The sequence below is a fragment of the Rhinolophus sinicus genome, linkage group LG02 (genome assembly GCF_036562045.2).
Source record: "Rhinolophus sinicus isolate RSC01 linkage group LG02, ASM3656204v1, whole genome shotgun sequence".
NCBI classification, from domain to species: Eukaryota; Metazoa; Chordata; class Mammalia; order Chiroptera; family Rhinolophidae; genus Rhinolophus; species Rhinolophus sinicus.
In genome coordinates, this window is record NC_133752.1 from 24,667,430 (window position 1) to 24,682,339 (window position 14,910).

The following is a 14,910-nucleotide window of genomic DNA, read 5'->3' on the forward strand; positions in this document are numbered from 1 at the left end:
TCCCTCAAAAGGCTTGGTTGTTGTTAATTCTCAAATACATTAAATAACAGGAAATAAGTTAATATGAAAGTAAAAGTTTAAAGGTCACATTTCCCTTAAAAGTCGATTTATCAAGGTACTGTTTTTATGGCTGTGTTCAATCTGTGAAAATGTATGATATGTGCAATTTTCTGTATCTTATGTTTCAATAAAAATAAAAAAAATACACATTACGCCTCACATCCACGTACTGAATAAAATGAGACACACCCAAACAAGGTAAATTTATCTGAATAAGCGTTGATGCAGTATTTCTGGATATTACCTCTCAAAATAGCTCTTCAAAAGGCACCTCTCACAAGCTGCCATGTCTTACACACCAATGATCCAGAAACTATAGCTTCAACTATTTAAAATATCAGCAAATATTGACAAACAGATATAGGATAAGAGGGAAAGCACATATCATATTCAGGTAGCACTGCAGGAGCAGAGAAATAAAAATACAGAACCAAGATGAAAGGCAGGAAATGCCTTTGTCAATAAGGTATCCCTCTATCATGACGAAATGCCAGGAAAAAAAAAAAAGTATAAAGTTAAACCTCAATACTACATACAAACCTAAGTCTCAGATATACCATTCTAGTTCTTTAGAATTATTTTGTAAATAAACACATTAGCTAATTTTTTGGCCCATCACAAAATGGAAATAATTATTCCAAATTGATTGGCACCTTGGACTTTCTGTCCTCCTGAACTGTGAGAAAATAAATGTCTGGTTTCTTAAGCCAGGGGCTCTGTGGTATTTTGTTGCAGCAGCCCAAAATGACTAACACACTCCTCCAGACCCACTGCACCTCACCCCAGTTCAGACCTACATTATATCTCTTGCCTGGATTACTGCAATACTCTGAACAAATCCCTCAGTCCAGTTTCCATGTGTTGGTGAATTACTGAAAATCCAAATTTGCCATGTCATGCCACATCCTCCAGGGTCTAAGCTCCTTATGGTGCCATAAACACAGTCTGGTCTTGGTCTAACAATAATAAGAGCAGCTACTACTGATGTAAACAGCAATTATGTGCCAGACATCATACCTCATGTATATTTCCTGCAAGGTAAGTAAGTGTTCCTAGTACGTACTAACTCCAGGCTCAAGTTTAATCCCTGCCAAACTGTCTACCAGCATCCTTCACTCACTTTAGCTCTTTGTTAACTATTGTTCCCAAGGCAACAAACCATTTCATACCTTTTGTGTACACTGTACTGCTTGCAAATCTACACATTTTGCAAAGTCCTAAGCACTATTTAAAAGGAGGACATGTATGACCTTCTCTGTGAAGGCTTCCCACTGACCTTAAACAGAATCACTCCTTTCTTAATATAGAACTAGGATCCTTGAAATTTGCCAAGTGCTTAGGACAATGTTTCTGAGAGGGAAGTTCATAGGGATGGTTGAAGGGGTTGAGAAGCCCATTGTGTTAGTTTTTTGGTGTGCACGTGTGTTTACAGAAATACACAAAGCTCTTTCCTGCCCTTGGAGTGTACACATACACCTCCTGCGTGCTGGCTCAGGGATGGAAACACCACGTTGAACCCAAAACCACTGCTGTCAGTCAACATGCTGAATATGGCTAGTGAACCTGATTCCTTTTCGTGACCCAGAAGAGGCTCCCTCCTACAGGCCCTACAATACTCTCTGTACTTTAATATCAGCTCCATCTTCCAATCGCCTGACTTTAACTGTCTTACCACCCAAGGGTGTGCACAGATCCACTTCTTTAGAGGCTTCTAGCCCATATGCACATCATCAGAGGCAAAGTGATGGACGCACCTAACTCTACGTCTATTATATTCAAACTTCTCAATATGAAATCGAAGCCCTGCCCAGTCTGACCTCCACTTGGGCAAAAGGGTGCACATGACGTGCTCTAGGTCTGCAGATCTGCTGTACAGTAACAAGTGCTGTAACAGGCCCAGGTCTCTGTATTTGTAACCCATTTCAAAGATGACTGGGATGTGCAACGAATTTTGGTAACTACAGTTGTAAATTGCTCACGCTCCAGTGCGCTTTGTACCATCTTCCCTGGGCCTAACTCCATCATGCTCCTCCCCTAGAATGGAGAGTCCCTCCTACCCAACACGTTGCCCACAAGTCTAGAGTCAGACTCAAATCCCACCTCCTCCACTTTCTAGCAGGGTAAACATAGGCACATGTCTGTATGTCCGTTTCCTTAACCATACAATGGAAATACTCAACGGTACCTCAGCTCTGGTGAGGATTAAAAGACATAATCTACCGTGAGTGTTGAAATAGTACTTTAGTATATGGTAAGTGCTTAGTAAACATTCACTTCCAATATTATTTCTTTTCATCACTACAGTCACTCTTTCCACATTCTTTGAAGTCTAACTTAAATGTATTTTCTTCACAAAGTCTACTGAACAAGAAATAAACTGTCTTCTTTATATCCCTATAGCATTTACTTCTCAGAGCATTAAATTCTGTCCTATTCTATTCATTCAGTAACCCACAGAAGTGGGACAGTACAGTGAAAAAGCCAAACTCTGGGGGCTGGACAACCTGGGTCTAGTCCCAGTTCCTCCATTTATTAGTTTTGTGCGCTTGACTAGTACTTAACCTCTCTGTGCCTCAGTTTCCTCATCAGGAAAATGGGAGTAATAATGGCACCTATGGTTTTGTGAGCCTGGACAAGTATTTAACCACTCGGTACCTCAGATTCATCAGCAACGTAGGAGTAATAATAGTACCTACTTCATAGGGCTGCTGTAAAGGATTTAGAACACCAACTACACACGACAAACGTTAAATAACTGTTCGCCATTATAATTATTTTTATTATCCCATAATAAACTAATAACTCTGCCAAGAAGATGACCATATAAACTGCCCAATAAATTCTGATTTGTTTATAAATGATCTGTTCATAGTATATGACATCTATGTAGTACATGTTTAGAGAATGTACAAATAGATGGCATGACATATGTGGTTGTGCATTTGCCTATCCCATCCTGACTCATTTCCAAGAGAAAAGTTAAGGAAAAGGGAAGGAACATTTAGGAGTGTCTGCTACATGCCTGGCTATGCCTGGCTTGTGATACCACTTAATAAACATTATCTTACCATCTTCCTGAGCATGGCCTTGAAACTACATCCTGAACCAACTATTTCTGACCACCTGTCCTGGTCATATCCTAGTTCAAGCTATTATCTTGTCTATCTTAGATCATAACAATAGCCTCCCGGCTGAAAGCTCTGATTCTGTCCTGGCCTCCTACCCGCCACATATTCTCAATACAACAGCCAGATGATTCATTTCATAATAGAAGTCATAGCAAACCACTTCCTGCAACTTCCCAACTTCATCTTCCTGACTTTCCCTCTCCATCACTCAATTGCCACCAAGTTGGCCTCAGTCCCATTCCCACCTCATGACCTTCTCACCGTTCCATCTCTTTCAAATCTGCTTCCTCAACATATACCCGTGACTCGTGGCTCACTCCATCACTTTAGGTCTCTGCTCAAATGTGCCCTTTTGGGGAGGCCTTCCCTAATCCTCCTATGCATGTAAGCATACCTTGTACCTCACTACTCCTTACCTGTGTTTTATCTATCTTCATGGCATTTGTTACCATTGGTTCCAAGAGGGCAGGGATCCTGTCTACTGTCCAACACTCTAGCCCTTGAGTTTGAACACTGCCAGGCACGTAGCATGTGCTCAACAAATGTTTGCTGAACGACTTCTTCCCACTCTGAGATGACTTAACATGAAAAGTGGAAAGTATACTTTTAAAATTTTCTCTATCTAGGTCACCACACTTATAAGATGTAGAGACAGGATTCAAGTACAGATTTCTCCAATCCATGTAACCATGAAAAGAGATCAAATCAGGGGTTAGGCATTGCTAGGAGGGCAGCTGGAAACATTACAAACCACCTATGGACTTTTTATTTAAAAACTCGGGTTGGGACAGGTTTCCTCCGCTAATGCCTCAAGTAAGGAAAACCACCCCAGCGATCCCCTCCCCACCCCCATTCCCAACTCATTACCAGTGGAGTTTCCCATAGTTGAACTAGAAGGAAACAAAATAACTGAAAACCATGGGTCACTTCATTAAAACTTCTAAGGTCATCAATTCTCCAGTGCTGAAAACTTCTGAAATCACTATGCTTTACTCCAGTATCTTACAGGAAGGAAAAATTGGCACAGGACAATCAAATTCAGTCACAAATTTAATCCATTTGATTTTTAAAAAACACACCATTTTAAAATCAAAAACATAGCCTCAGAGCATTTAGAAACTGCAAATGTGTCAAAATGGTAAATTTAACCATCACAGGAACACAGGACTGAAAGGAACCTCAGAAAACACCATCTCCGAGGGGGAAATCCAGAAATGTGTGAGAAAATGCTTTTGCTGATCATAATGATCGAGTAGCACCAGTAGATAGGAAAGGTGATTTATGACATCCTACGGGCACAATTTTTACTACTTCAGGTCTCTACAATGAACCACTCCCACAAAGTGCCTGGCAAAATAGACTAACAGAAATGCCCCTGCCTTTAAGTTGTAAACTTCTTGTGGAAAAAGAGCTAAGCCCTTAAAAAATTAGAGGGCTCCATATGGATAACCTGCTGAACCAGTTAGTTCAAGCTACAGAGCTTAATGGAATCCCACCTTTGCTTCACTACAGAATACAGTCACAAGAAATGGGTATCATGGTATTTGCATATCAAGCAAACTCATTAATATACCAAGATATTAACTCTAAGTATTCATAAAGACAACACGTTCTACTTTGTTCCCCATAACCAAGCAGAAGAGGAAGTGGTTTTGAAAAAATACACTTGTCAAATTACTCCATCCCATAGTAGAGCTGATTGCAAAAGGTCAAAGGTCAATGATCCTAACTTTCTGTTCTGGCCTGAGTGCTAGGCCCCCAGAACACTGTAAAATTGGTCATTTAGCATCCCTCTCCTTTACCATTCACTCACCTACATTAATTAGCTTCGGACAACACCACCCCCATTAAACCCCTTACAGGAAGCCCAGTTTCCTCAGTCAGGTCATCACTCTTAACTGTGGTCATCCACAGACTCTGACTTTCACTGCCATCTTCTCTATCTTGACCACTACTCCTTTCCATCCATCAAAACACAGCCATCCTCCTTCATTATCCCTCAGTCTTATATTGCTAATAATAGTAATAGCCAACATGTATGGAGTGTTAACAAACCACCTGTGTAGGGATCTCATGTAATCCTCACAGCTGCCTTGGGAGGAAAGTTTCACGCCCAAAGCCACACAGCAGATAACCAGTGGAGCCAGAATTCTAAGAGTTGGATTCTACCACCTGTGCAATTAACTGTGCTGCCTAACATACAATTTATTTAACAGCAGAGGTGTGTAAAGGACTCTATATTTTCTCTCTCCCTTGACTGTCTAGTTATGGACTTACACTCACTAGAGAAATGCTGCTTAAATACATCATGCCTTGTAAGCCCAAGTTTTATACACCTTTTCAATTTGATTGTGGACATATGTGTCCATGTAAGTGGTTAAATATGGAAGCCTACATTCATTTACATTTAATTGCTTGAGATTTAAGAGCAATCACAAATTAAGGGAGAACATCCTTGAAACAACTGTACAAAAAAAAACACTGTAATATAGAGTTTAGTTTATTAAAACTTATTTTGCATCTTTCATTGCAGAAAGGTAGCTAATGCACTATGTAGGACAACGGATATAGTACATTCAGCAGTATGAAGCCAAAATGAAATCATCGAACGTGACCAAAGCATTCCCTGCTCACCAGAGCAGTCAGTGGTGATGGGATGAAAAAATAAAACTGCTTGACTAGAACAGAAGTATTGTTCCAAAATGTACTTAACCATGGTCTTAAAGGTTCAACTTTACATGTGATACAAAAGGAGATAGGGAGGGAAGCAACCCAAGTGTACATGGACATATGAATAGATAAACAAAAAGTGCCTCACCATACACACACAACTGAAGCAGCCTTAAAAAGGAAGGAAACTCTGCAGTACACTACCGAGATGGATGAACCTTCAGGACATAACTAAACCAGCCTAAAAAACAAATACTGTATGACTCCATTTATATGAGGTATATAAAGTTGTCAAATTCATAAAATTGGAAAGTAGAATGGTGGTTACCAGGGGCTGGGGGCAGAGGTGCAGTTGATGAATGGATACAGAGTTTAGGTCTGCAAGATGAAAAAGTTCTGGAGATCTGCTTCACAACAATGTAAACATATACTAAACTCTACTGAACTGTACACTTATAAATAGCTAAGATGGAGAATTAAATGCTATGTTTGTCTGTGTATATTTTTTAAACCACAATAAGAAGGACGTATGGAGATGGACTAGAAGATTTGGGCTAGCTTCTCAACTTTTATTCAAACTGAAATCCCTATATATACCTTGACACTTTTCTCTCCTTTGGGGGCCAAGTCGAGTCTTCCAAGTATGTACCACAACACCCATGAACCCTCCCCACCTATTCCATCCCTCCTTAATTCCTCATGAATTCTCCCCAGCAGTGGTGTTGGGAGCACAGTGCTCTGGAGTCGGCTGCCTGGATTCCAATCCGGCCTTCCCCATTTGTTGACCTTGTACCTTGATTACATTACTTAACTTCCCTGAAGCTTAGTTTTCTCCTCTGTAAAATGAGGATAATGTACCTCAAATATGATAGGATTTATGTTAGGATTAAACAAGTAAAATATATAAGGTATACATAACAGTACCTGACATGAATTATAAATGTACAATGCATGTTGGCTATTAATATTCACTCATCTGTTGTATACAATATTGCACTTGGTCATATTTGTACTAGATTATTGAACTTGGTTTGACTGGTATTCCGCCTGCCTAGTACAATTACATTCTTTTAAATTAGCACTGTAAATTATTATTCTAAGAAACCGACAAAACATTTAATACTGCAGTAAACATAGTTTATTAAGTTAGTAAAATATACCGAGGGTGCCAGAAAACATGTTGTCAACGTTGGTCAACGTTGCTTAAGCACTGCACCATAATCAGAAGTGTCTGGACGCTGATGGTAACCACGTTGAGCACCTCTTGCAATTGCAGAAGTCAAACGTGACTTGTATTCATCCTTTGTTATCGGTATATATTGAGTATTACAATTTTAATACAGTTTTCCTCTCTTAAAATGTGGCTCCATTTTTTTGGCACCCTCTGTAGATGTGGTCAGTGAGAATGATGATATTACCTAAAGACTTTAGACTCGGGACACAGAGCACAGTGATTATCGGTGATCCCAGCTCTGCTGTGTGCTAGCTACATGACCTCAGGAAAGATCCTTTATTTTTCTGAGCCTCAATGTTGGCATGTGTAAGCAGTGATCGCAATACACAGGACTGTTTTAAAGATGAAATGAGTAAATATGCATAAAGATCTTAGAACAGTCCTTGGCAAGCAATAAGCAGTGAGTTAGTTGTCTGCTAAGTGGAGAATAACTGAGGTTTGAAATAGCCAGGCTGTGGGCAAAAGGATCTGTGGCTTGGATCAAGGAGAAAGGATTGCTCTATGATGTGATTATTATATTTACTCTGCAATCTGAAATATACAACTCGGTCAAAAATGTACAACTTAATATCCATCTCCACATCTGATGTAAGGCCAGAAGTGATAATCCCTTTACTTATTATGAGAAGTTACTAGCCTATGTAGTACATAGGTTTAGGTGTTTTGGATAGTATCGCAATAGTTAAGTGGCTGATAATCTCCTCAGCTTCAGTTAGTCTTTTCTCTTTCAAGCTGCCCACCTAGATTTTAAGTTAATTGGTTAATGTTTGAGGCTTCTTTTCGATTCTAATTCAGAGGTCTTTAAAGTAGAGCCATAAGTACTGGGCAACCAGAGAAAGATTTCATTTTCCCGAGTCCCTACAAGAGCCAAAGTGTGGGTAACGAAAAGGAGTAAGTGGCAGCCTGCATCACTGTGGAGGACACCCCCCTGCACGGACACCTGGACAGCTCCTTCTGCCCAGTGCCAGCCCCCTCCTACCTCTCTCTAGAGTCTAGCCACATCTACCTGAAGAAAGGAGAATCAGACCCCTAAGAACTCTTGATATGAACACAGACACATATTCTTCAGGATTCTGTTCCATTTCATGCTGCACTGAACATAACTTTAATGTCTAATTTACTCAGATCAAAACTAGCATATTATACTTCAACAAAAAGATTTAAAAATGTATAGTTATGATATGTGCACTTTCTTATATATACCTTATATTTAATTTTTTTTAGTTTAGTACAAATGTGTACCCCACCATTTCTCTGAATTTGAGCTGAATTTTTAGACTAACAACCAGATGTTTCAAAATAGCCTACTGCGAACCGTTTCCTCTCTTTGCATTTATAAATAGCACTCTGACCTCTTTTCCAACTGAATTTGAGGGCTTATTCCTAGTGGTTCTGTAATTGTCAAAGTCTCTTTTTCTTAGGAAAAGGGGTATCTCAGCAAATGTCTCCCAGCTTATTGACTCATTTACATCTCTTCGTTCAACAAATATTTAAGGGACACAATTTACTCTCTCCAAGATAATAGCAGGAAATATTTGCAGTTTAAGATAACAGCACCTATTATCTCATTTGAAAACAGTGTTAAGTGCTGCAAAGCAAGTGAAGATGCAATGTCTTCTCACAAAGAGTTTAAAATCCAAAGGGGTAGATTAGGCTTGACTATAAACAAAAGAAAATAGCATGCACATGAAGAGTCAGTACTTTACAATGCAGTAAGCGCCAGAAAAGAAGGAATACCAAAATTGGAAGACTCTGACAAAGCACTTAAATAATAAGAAGAAAAAATCAAACTTTGTGACCTTGACTTTAACGTGGTTTACATTTTAAGTACTGTTTTATTTTTAAGTACACAAAGAAGCAGTAGCATCACCTTTCATGAGTGCCAAGGAACTCTTGAAATCTCAAAACAGCTCCATAAATATAAGTGAAATATGCAGCAATTTGAGCCTTGAGGATGGACTGCTCAGTGAAGGAGCTATGGAGGGATGTCTCAAGATGTACAGGAAGAAATGTAGTAGACGAAGACAGCAGCATCTGAAGTGGCAGGGATGTCATAAAGAGAGCATAGAGGAAGAAGATGTCTTCAGACAATAGTGAGGAGAGGAGCTATGGGAGCCTGAGGGTTCAGTGAAAGGTGATGCCAGCAAAGGAAGCTGGGATTGGCTATGGAGGGCCTTGAACAGGAGGGTAAGAATTCTGAACTTCATCAAGGTACTGTGAAAGAGTTTTGGCAACCACTTTCACCATCACCACCCCCACCCCCCAGGGGCTCAAGTCACCTGATAATCAGCAAGGAGACCACACCTCTCTTCTGCTCTGTCCTGATCATCTCTCCAACTCCAAATGGATTAAACCATTCTCTACTCTTTCTAAAGCTATGTAATGTAACTGAGTTCATTTTGCATCCTATTTTTGTGGGAACTATTAGGACAGAATCACTCTTATTAGCCCTTCCCAAAGTATTTCTCACCTGCCCACGCACCTTTGTACACAAACGGTATAAAATAAAATAAAAAGATTCTCCCCATTTCTTCACTAATAGTTTTTACCCCTGAAGCTGCTCAAAAAGACCACTTCAACCCAGATCAGGACTCTTCTGTTTCCTCCATAGCATTGGTAAGGAAGTAAGTTTATGCTGAGTCAAAACTACAATAAAATCACAGATCAAATTTCTAACTAGAAAGGATCACGTGAAGAGAATACCACTGACTTAGTTCAGTTAACGAAAACAGCAAGCAAAATGGTTTAAATATCATATATGTATTCTGGCCAATGCTTAAAAGAAACCTAAAATGATAAACTGCAGAAAGATTAAGACGATATCTCATAACCTCTCATCTCATCAATCACTGCTGGTTAAAAGCCAAGAAATATTTCCAACATTAATACGAAGTTCTCTACCTAATTAACATTTTACAGAGAATTTTTAAAATCCCTCAGTTTAGAGTAAATGCAAAGATTGGACACAATGAGTCAATAAAATGAGTGAAAACAAACGCTTGTTAAAATAGGGCTGTTAAAGCAATGACCATCATTTATATTTAGCATTTTACAGCATCTTTCACAAACTTTCTCAAAGTTGCAGGGAGGTGGGGTAGTAAGTAAGGACACAAGAAGAAATACCTTCTTGGATATCATGAGGTCTATAACCGAGAGTCCTGAATAGGTTTCTAAAACGTTATAGTTTAACAATTTACAAGAAAATTGCAATTCATTATAATCTGAGTCTTATATTTTACCACTGTAAGAGTAGCTAAATTGAAAAGTATGAATTGACTATGAGTCTCATACTGCTAGAAAGTTGTAGTGATTTTAAATGATTAAGAATTTGCTTTTAAATGAACCACCAGCTTCTCCTTTCAGACAACCCACATAAAATTTGAGAGGATTATGCAAGAAGGAAAAAACACAAAGATACTCACATTAATAAGTTTTAATAATTCATTTGACTTACCCTCTAGGTATCTTAATTTAAAATAAATCTTTGAGTACTGACCAATCACATGTATATAAAACAGTCTTGGTGTTAAGACCCACCTTACATATGTATGATGTGTTAAATACATGTTTTAGAAGGAGCCAGGGAAACAGTTCCACTTTAGGCTTTAGTATAGTTCCATGACCCATTTTATTTTTTTTCTTTCTTTTTAAAATATTGTTAAACACTGGACTGTCATGAGAATTTTCCCTTAATACTTCTTTTGCATGAAAATCATAACTAAGAATTTAGAGATATTTATAGCTTTTTTCCTTTTAAAAGTTAGCTTATTAAAAAAAAAAATCATAACTTCATCTTCCAATTACTTATGGGCAACGTTCCACAAACTCGCTAGGGTGTTGAGTGCTTAAGTGCGGGGGAAATCAATACCGAGCTTGTAAGTACAATACTATTATTGGTAATCACAATGACATCCGATTAAAGGTACTTTTAAAAATAGCTTCTTTTTTCAATACACTTTTGTATTTAACCGAAAGGATGTATTCCACTGAGCAGCCTACTTACTTCAAGGACAACCTTGCAAAAAAAAAAAATGTTGCTATCACCATACAAACTTGCAACAGCCTAAAAAGTTATTATTCCACACAAATTAGCTTCTATTGTCCTCTAATAATCAAAGGTTATATAGTTCACAGTATAATTTCACGAAGTCTTCCCCCAAACCAAAGTAACTCCAGATCGACACAAGAAGGTTAGGGAAGTGTTTAAGAAAACAAGCCAGGAAGAACTTACTTTACTAAATGAGATGGACATTCAGATCCTCAAGAGACCTGTCTCCAAAAGTAAAGGAGAAAGATCGATCTGGTCAACTCACTGCTGACAGGTCCCCGAGTACTGCACCGGGTTGAGGCAGGTGGAAGCCAAATGACTGTAATCAAAGTTAATTTACAGGCCTATCGTCTCAACGTGTACAACAAGCAGAATGCGGGGGAGCATCGAGATCAGTGCAAACTCATTACCTACCCAGTAAATGACTTGGTGCCTGAAACTCGCTCAAGGGCGGCTCCTTTTTATTTATTTTTCTTTTGGGGAGCGGGGAATAGAGGGGGCGTCTAGTTGTCTATCCGGATTGTCACCCTCCCGGGCCAAATCTCATTAGTAAGTGGGTTTTTTGTATCACTTACCCGCTTCTGGTTTCCTTTTAGACGCCCACACGCGGGAGCGAAATCCAAGGGGTTGAAACCAGAGACTAGCACTTTGCGGTCTGGAAATTTACCCGAAAAAGTACCGAAAAGACGTTGCTCCTCTACCCGCCGGGTCCACGCAGCCCAGCACACCCGTGGCCCCGGGCACTCGCCTTGCGCGTGGGCCGCCAAGCTCGGGAGGCTGCAGAAGCGGGAGCCTGGGCGCCGGCGTCTCTCCCCGCCGGGTTTGCTTGGTCCTCACCCGTCAGTCCAGGCTCGGGGCCTCCTCCTTCCCGGACTCCGCCCGCTGCCAGCACCGCGTCTGCAGCCCGGACGGCGGCCACGCGGGCGGCGCTGTCACTCGGGCCCGCGCGCCGCGGCCGCCGCACCTGTAGGCGGAGATCGCGCAGCTCCGGAAGCACCGCGCCCGCAGCCGGCGCCCAGCCCAGGTGCCCCCGCGCCCCGCCTGGGCTGCTTCCTCTCGGCCAGCGGGGGCGGGGAGCCGGCGTCCCGCGCGGGGGTAACCCGGGCTCAGCTGCGGGGGCGGCGGAGCCGGCCGTCCTGGTTCCGCAGCATAGTTAGGTGGCTGACTCAGTCCGCCGCGACTTGGCCGCGCCTGGCACCCTCGCCACCTGGCGCACCTCGGGCGCGAGGCTCTAGGCCGGCGGGGCTGGAGAGGCTGCGAGGGCGCGTCCGGGAGCCGAGGTGGGCGAGGGTATTACCCTCCCCGGAGAGAGATGCCCGTGCTCTCTCCTGGGCTCCTGCCCACCAGATGGTCTGTCGGTGCGCACTGGTGGGGGTTGCTTGTCAAATGGGCGGAACCTCACCACTACTGATTATTAGTATTACTCTACTAACTACTTTCCATGTTGCCTCAGCGTTTCCCAAACTTAGGATTCATCGAGGGCGTTCATTTTCCCGGGCTGCTTCTTTGTCAAACTGCATTCAGTGGACCCGTGGGAATCTCTATTTACCAGGCTCCCTGCTGATTAGGCTGAGCCCATTCATTATATAGGATTCTCCAGCATGTCGTCCGTCCCTGTGAGGAAGGAGTTAGTATCCCAATTTTGTAGTTGATGAGTCTGAGAAGCAAAGCAACTTGCCTAAGCAGACAGCTTTAAAGACTGGCGGTGATTTTTCAGTTAAAAGTTGAATTCTTTCCCCGAGCAATACAGCCTCCTCACTGATGTTCTAAATCCCCTTTTCTTGTTTTTTTTATTTGTTTTTGTTTTGTTTGGTTTTGGTGTTTTTGTTTGTTTGTTTGTTTTCCCCAGAGGGAAGGGATAACCATGCCCCCAGTCCTTCTGGCATCTGAGATTGTTAGGTCTCGGATGGACATTTCCCCTTAGAGTTGGACCTTGACACTCCGCTTTTGAAAGTGAGGATACCAAGGCAGCAAAAAAAAAAAGAGATTAAAAAAAAAAAAAAATCCTTGTGCGCCCCCAGTGCCTAAGAGTCCATAAAATCATTTGTTTGCCAGTGCGTTCAAAGGCCAACTCCTTATTTTTACTTATACTTTTAAAAAAATATTCATCTCTTCACAGATTATATCTGAAATTCTCTCCCTTAAAAGATGCAATGTCCTTATCTTTCCGCTGTACTGTTGATAGAAGTGAAGCAATTAGGGAAAGTGGTGAGCTTATTATGAAAATGAGATAATTGGTGAAGTCCAGCGAGTGGGAGGCTTCCCAGGAGCCCAGGCCCTTGGGAGGCATCCTCTTCATCAAAATACCTGCCCAGCGGAAAGCACCCTCCTGCCCCAGAGATTCTGAAGCAAATGTGGCATGTTCCAGAGACACCAAATCATCAGTTTCTTTAGAACTAAATACTTCATAGCAAACCCCAGGAAAGTTTGCCATCAGGAAAGTTTTTGTGTTTGGGGGTGGCATTTTTTGTTTGTTTGTTTTTGACATTTTCTAAACCTCAACAATTGTCTTTTTTTTTTTTTTTTGCATTTCTGTACAATCTTATTTATGTGGCTCTTTCCTGGCTTCATTTTAAGTCCATATTCTTTTTGTTTTTTTGTTTTGTTTCCATCTCAGAGTTCTCACATACTTTTACTTTTATCTTTGTAAGCTATCCTAACTCCCTTTCTGAACAAGGTAGGTTATAAATAAATAAAAATTCTTATCTCAGTTATGGTATGTCTCAGAATGTCAAGCATTGTTTCATCCTCAAGTTATTTCTCCTGGTAGATTTTATAAGCTAATTAGGTCTGTGCCTCTTTGCAACAATGTCTTAGTTCCTTGATTATTCAGTCATTTATTGTTTAAAAATATTATTGAACACTTACTTTTTGATAGTTTGAGAATACAGTGGTTAGCAAATACAACATGACCTCTGGATTTACAGTCTTCTCTGAGGGGAAGTAAAGTTAAGAGCTATGAGGCACACTGATGATTTAATAATAACTCTGGGAAGTGAAGAAAAACAAAGCTCCCCCATCGAATGTATACATTGGTTATAACATGTATTCCGGTTTTAGGAACCTTAATGTATAGAGGAAAATAAAAGTTGTCTGAGGAAATATGGCAAAAACTATCTTTTATGAATTATTCATTAATCATACCAGGTTCTAGCCAAACATCTAACATACATATATACAACTCTATGAGTTGGAATTTTTTCCCAATTTTATTTATATGGGTTTAAATGATACTTTAAAGACGTTAAGTAGTAAATTGAACACAACTGGGCTGTATTTGTAAGCTATAAAAATTATTTATGTAGCAGCTTCACACTGAGGCATTCAGGGAGCAAACTAGGTAAGAATACTAACTTTGTAAAAATTGAGGCCTCCTACCCATAATGCACTGCTTCTGAAAGAGACAGTTTGAGAAAGTGGAAACCTCCCTTCTCTCCTCTCCCTCCTTTTCCTACTTAACATTTTCCTTGCATTATGGAGGCTAAACACCCACAGAGCATTTAGGAGCCAGTTTCTATTCCCAGCACTTTACTTGTAAAAGCTCATTTAATTATCTCAACAGCGCCTTAAAGGGATGATGTTATTATCCCCATGATAAGAAACTTAAGAAAGAGAGGTTGAGCAATTTATACCAATTAAGGCTGCAAGGAAAGGAACATTCTAACCCAGTCTTCTCCATGATCTACCCTCTGCCCCTGTCTGGATTGCCTCTGAGGGAAAGAAAGCTACTGGAATTGTAAAAGCCTGCACTCAAAATGAAGCTTGATTGT

At 40.6% G+C, this 14,910-nt stretch overlaps 1 protein-coding gene across 3 annotated transcripts in view; it reads right to left on the reverse strand.

Moving 5' to 3' along the window:
* ARAP2 (ArfGAP with RhoGAP domain, ankyrin repeat and PH domain 2) overlaps window positions 1-12,491 on the reverse strand; it is a 186,201-nt gene extending 173,710 nt beyond the window's left edge. Inside the window, exon 1 of one of the 3 annotated variants that reach the window (XM_019741971.2) lies at window positions 11,716-12,491. The gene's annotated coding sequence lies outside the window, so the exon portion shown is untranslated. Of the gene's footprint in view, window positions 1-11,323; window positions 11,447-11,715 lie in introns of those variants that run through there. The other 2 variants (XM_019741969.2, XM_019741970.2) reach the window with 2 other exon arrangements.
* Window positions 12,492-14,910: the final 2,419 nt, after the last annotated feature.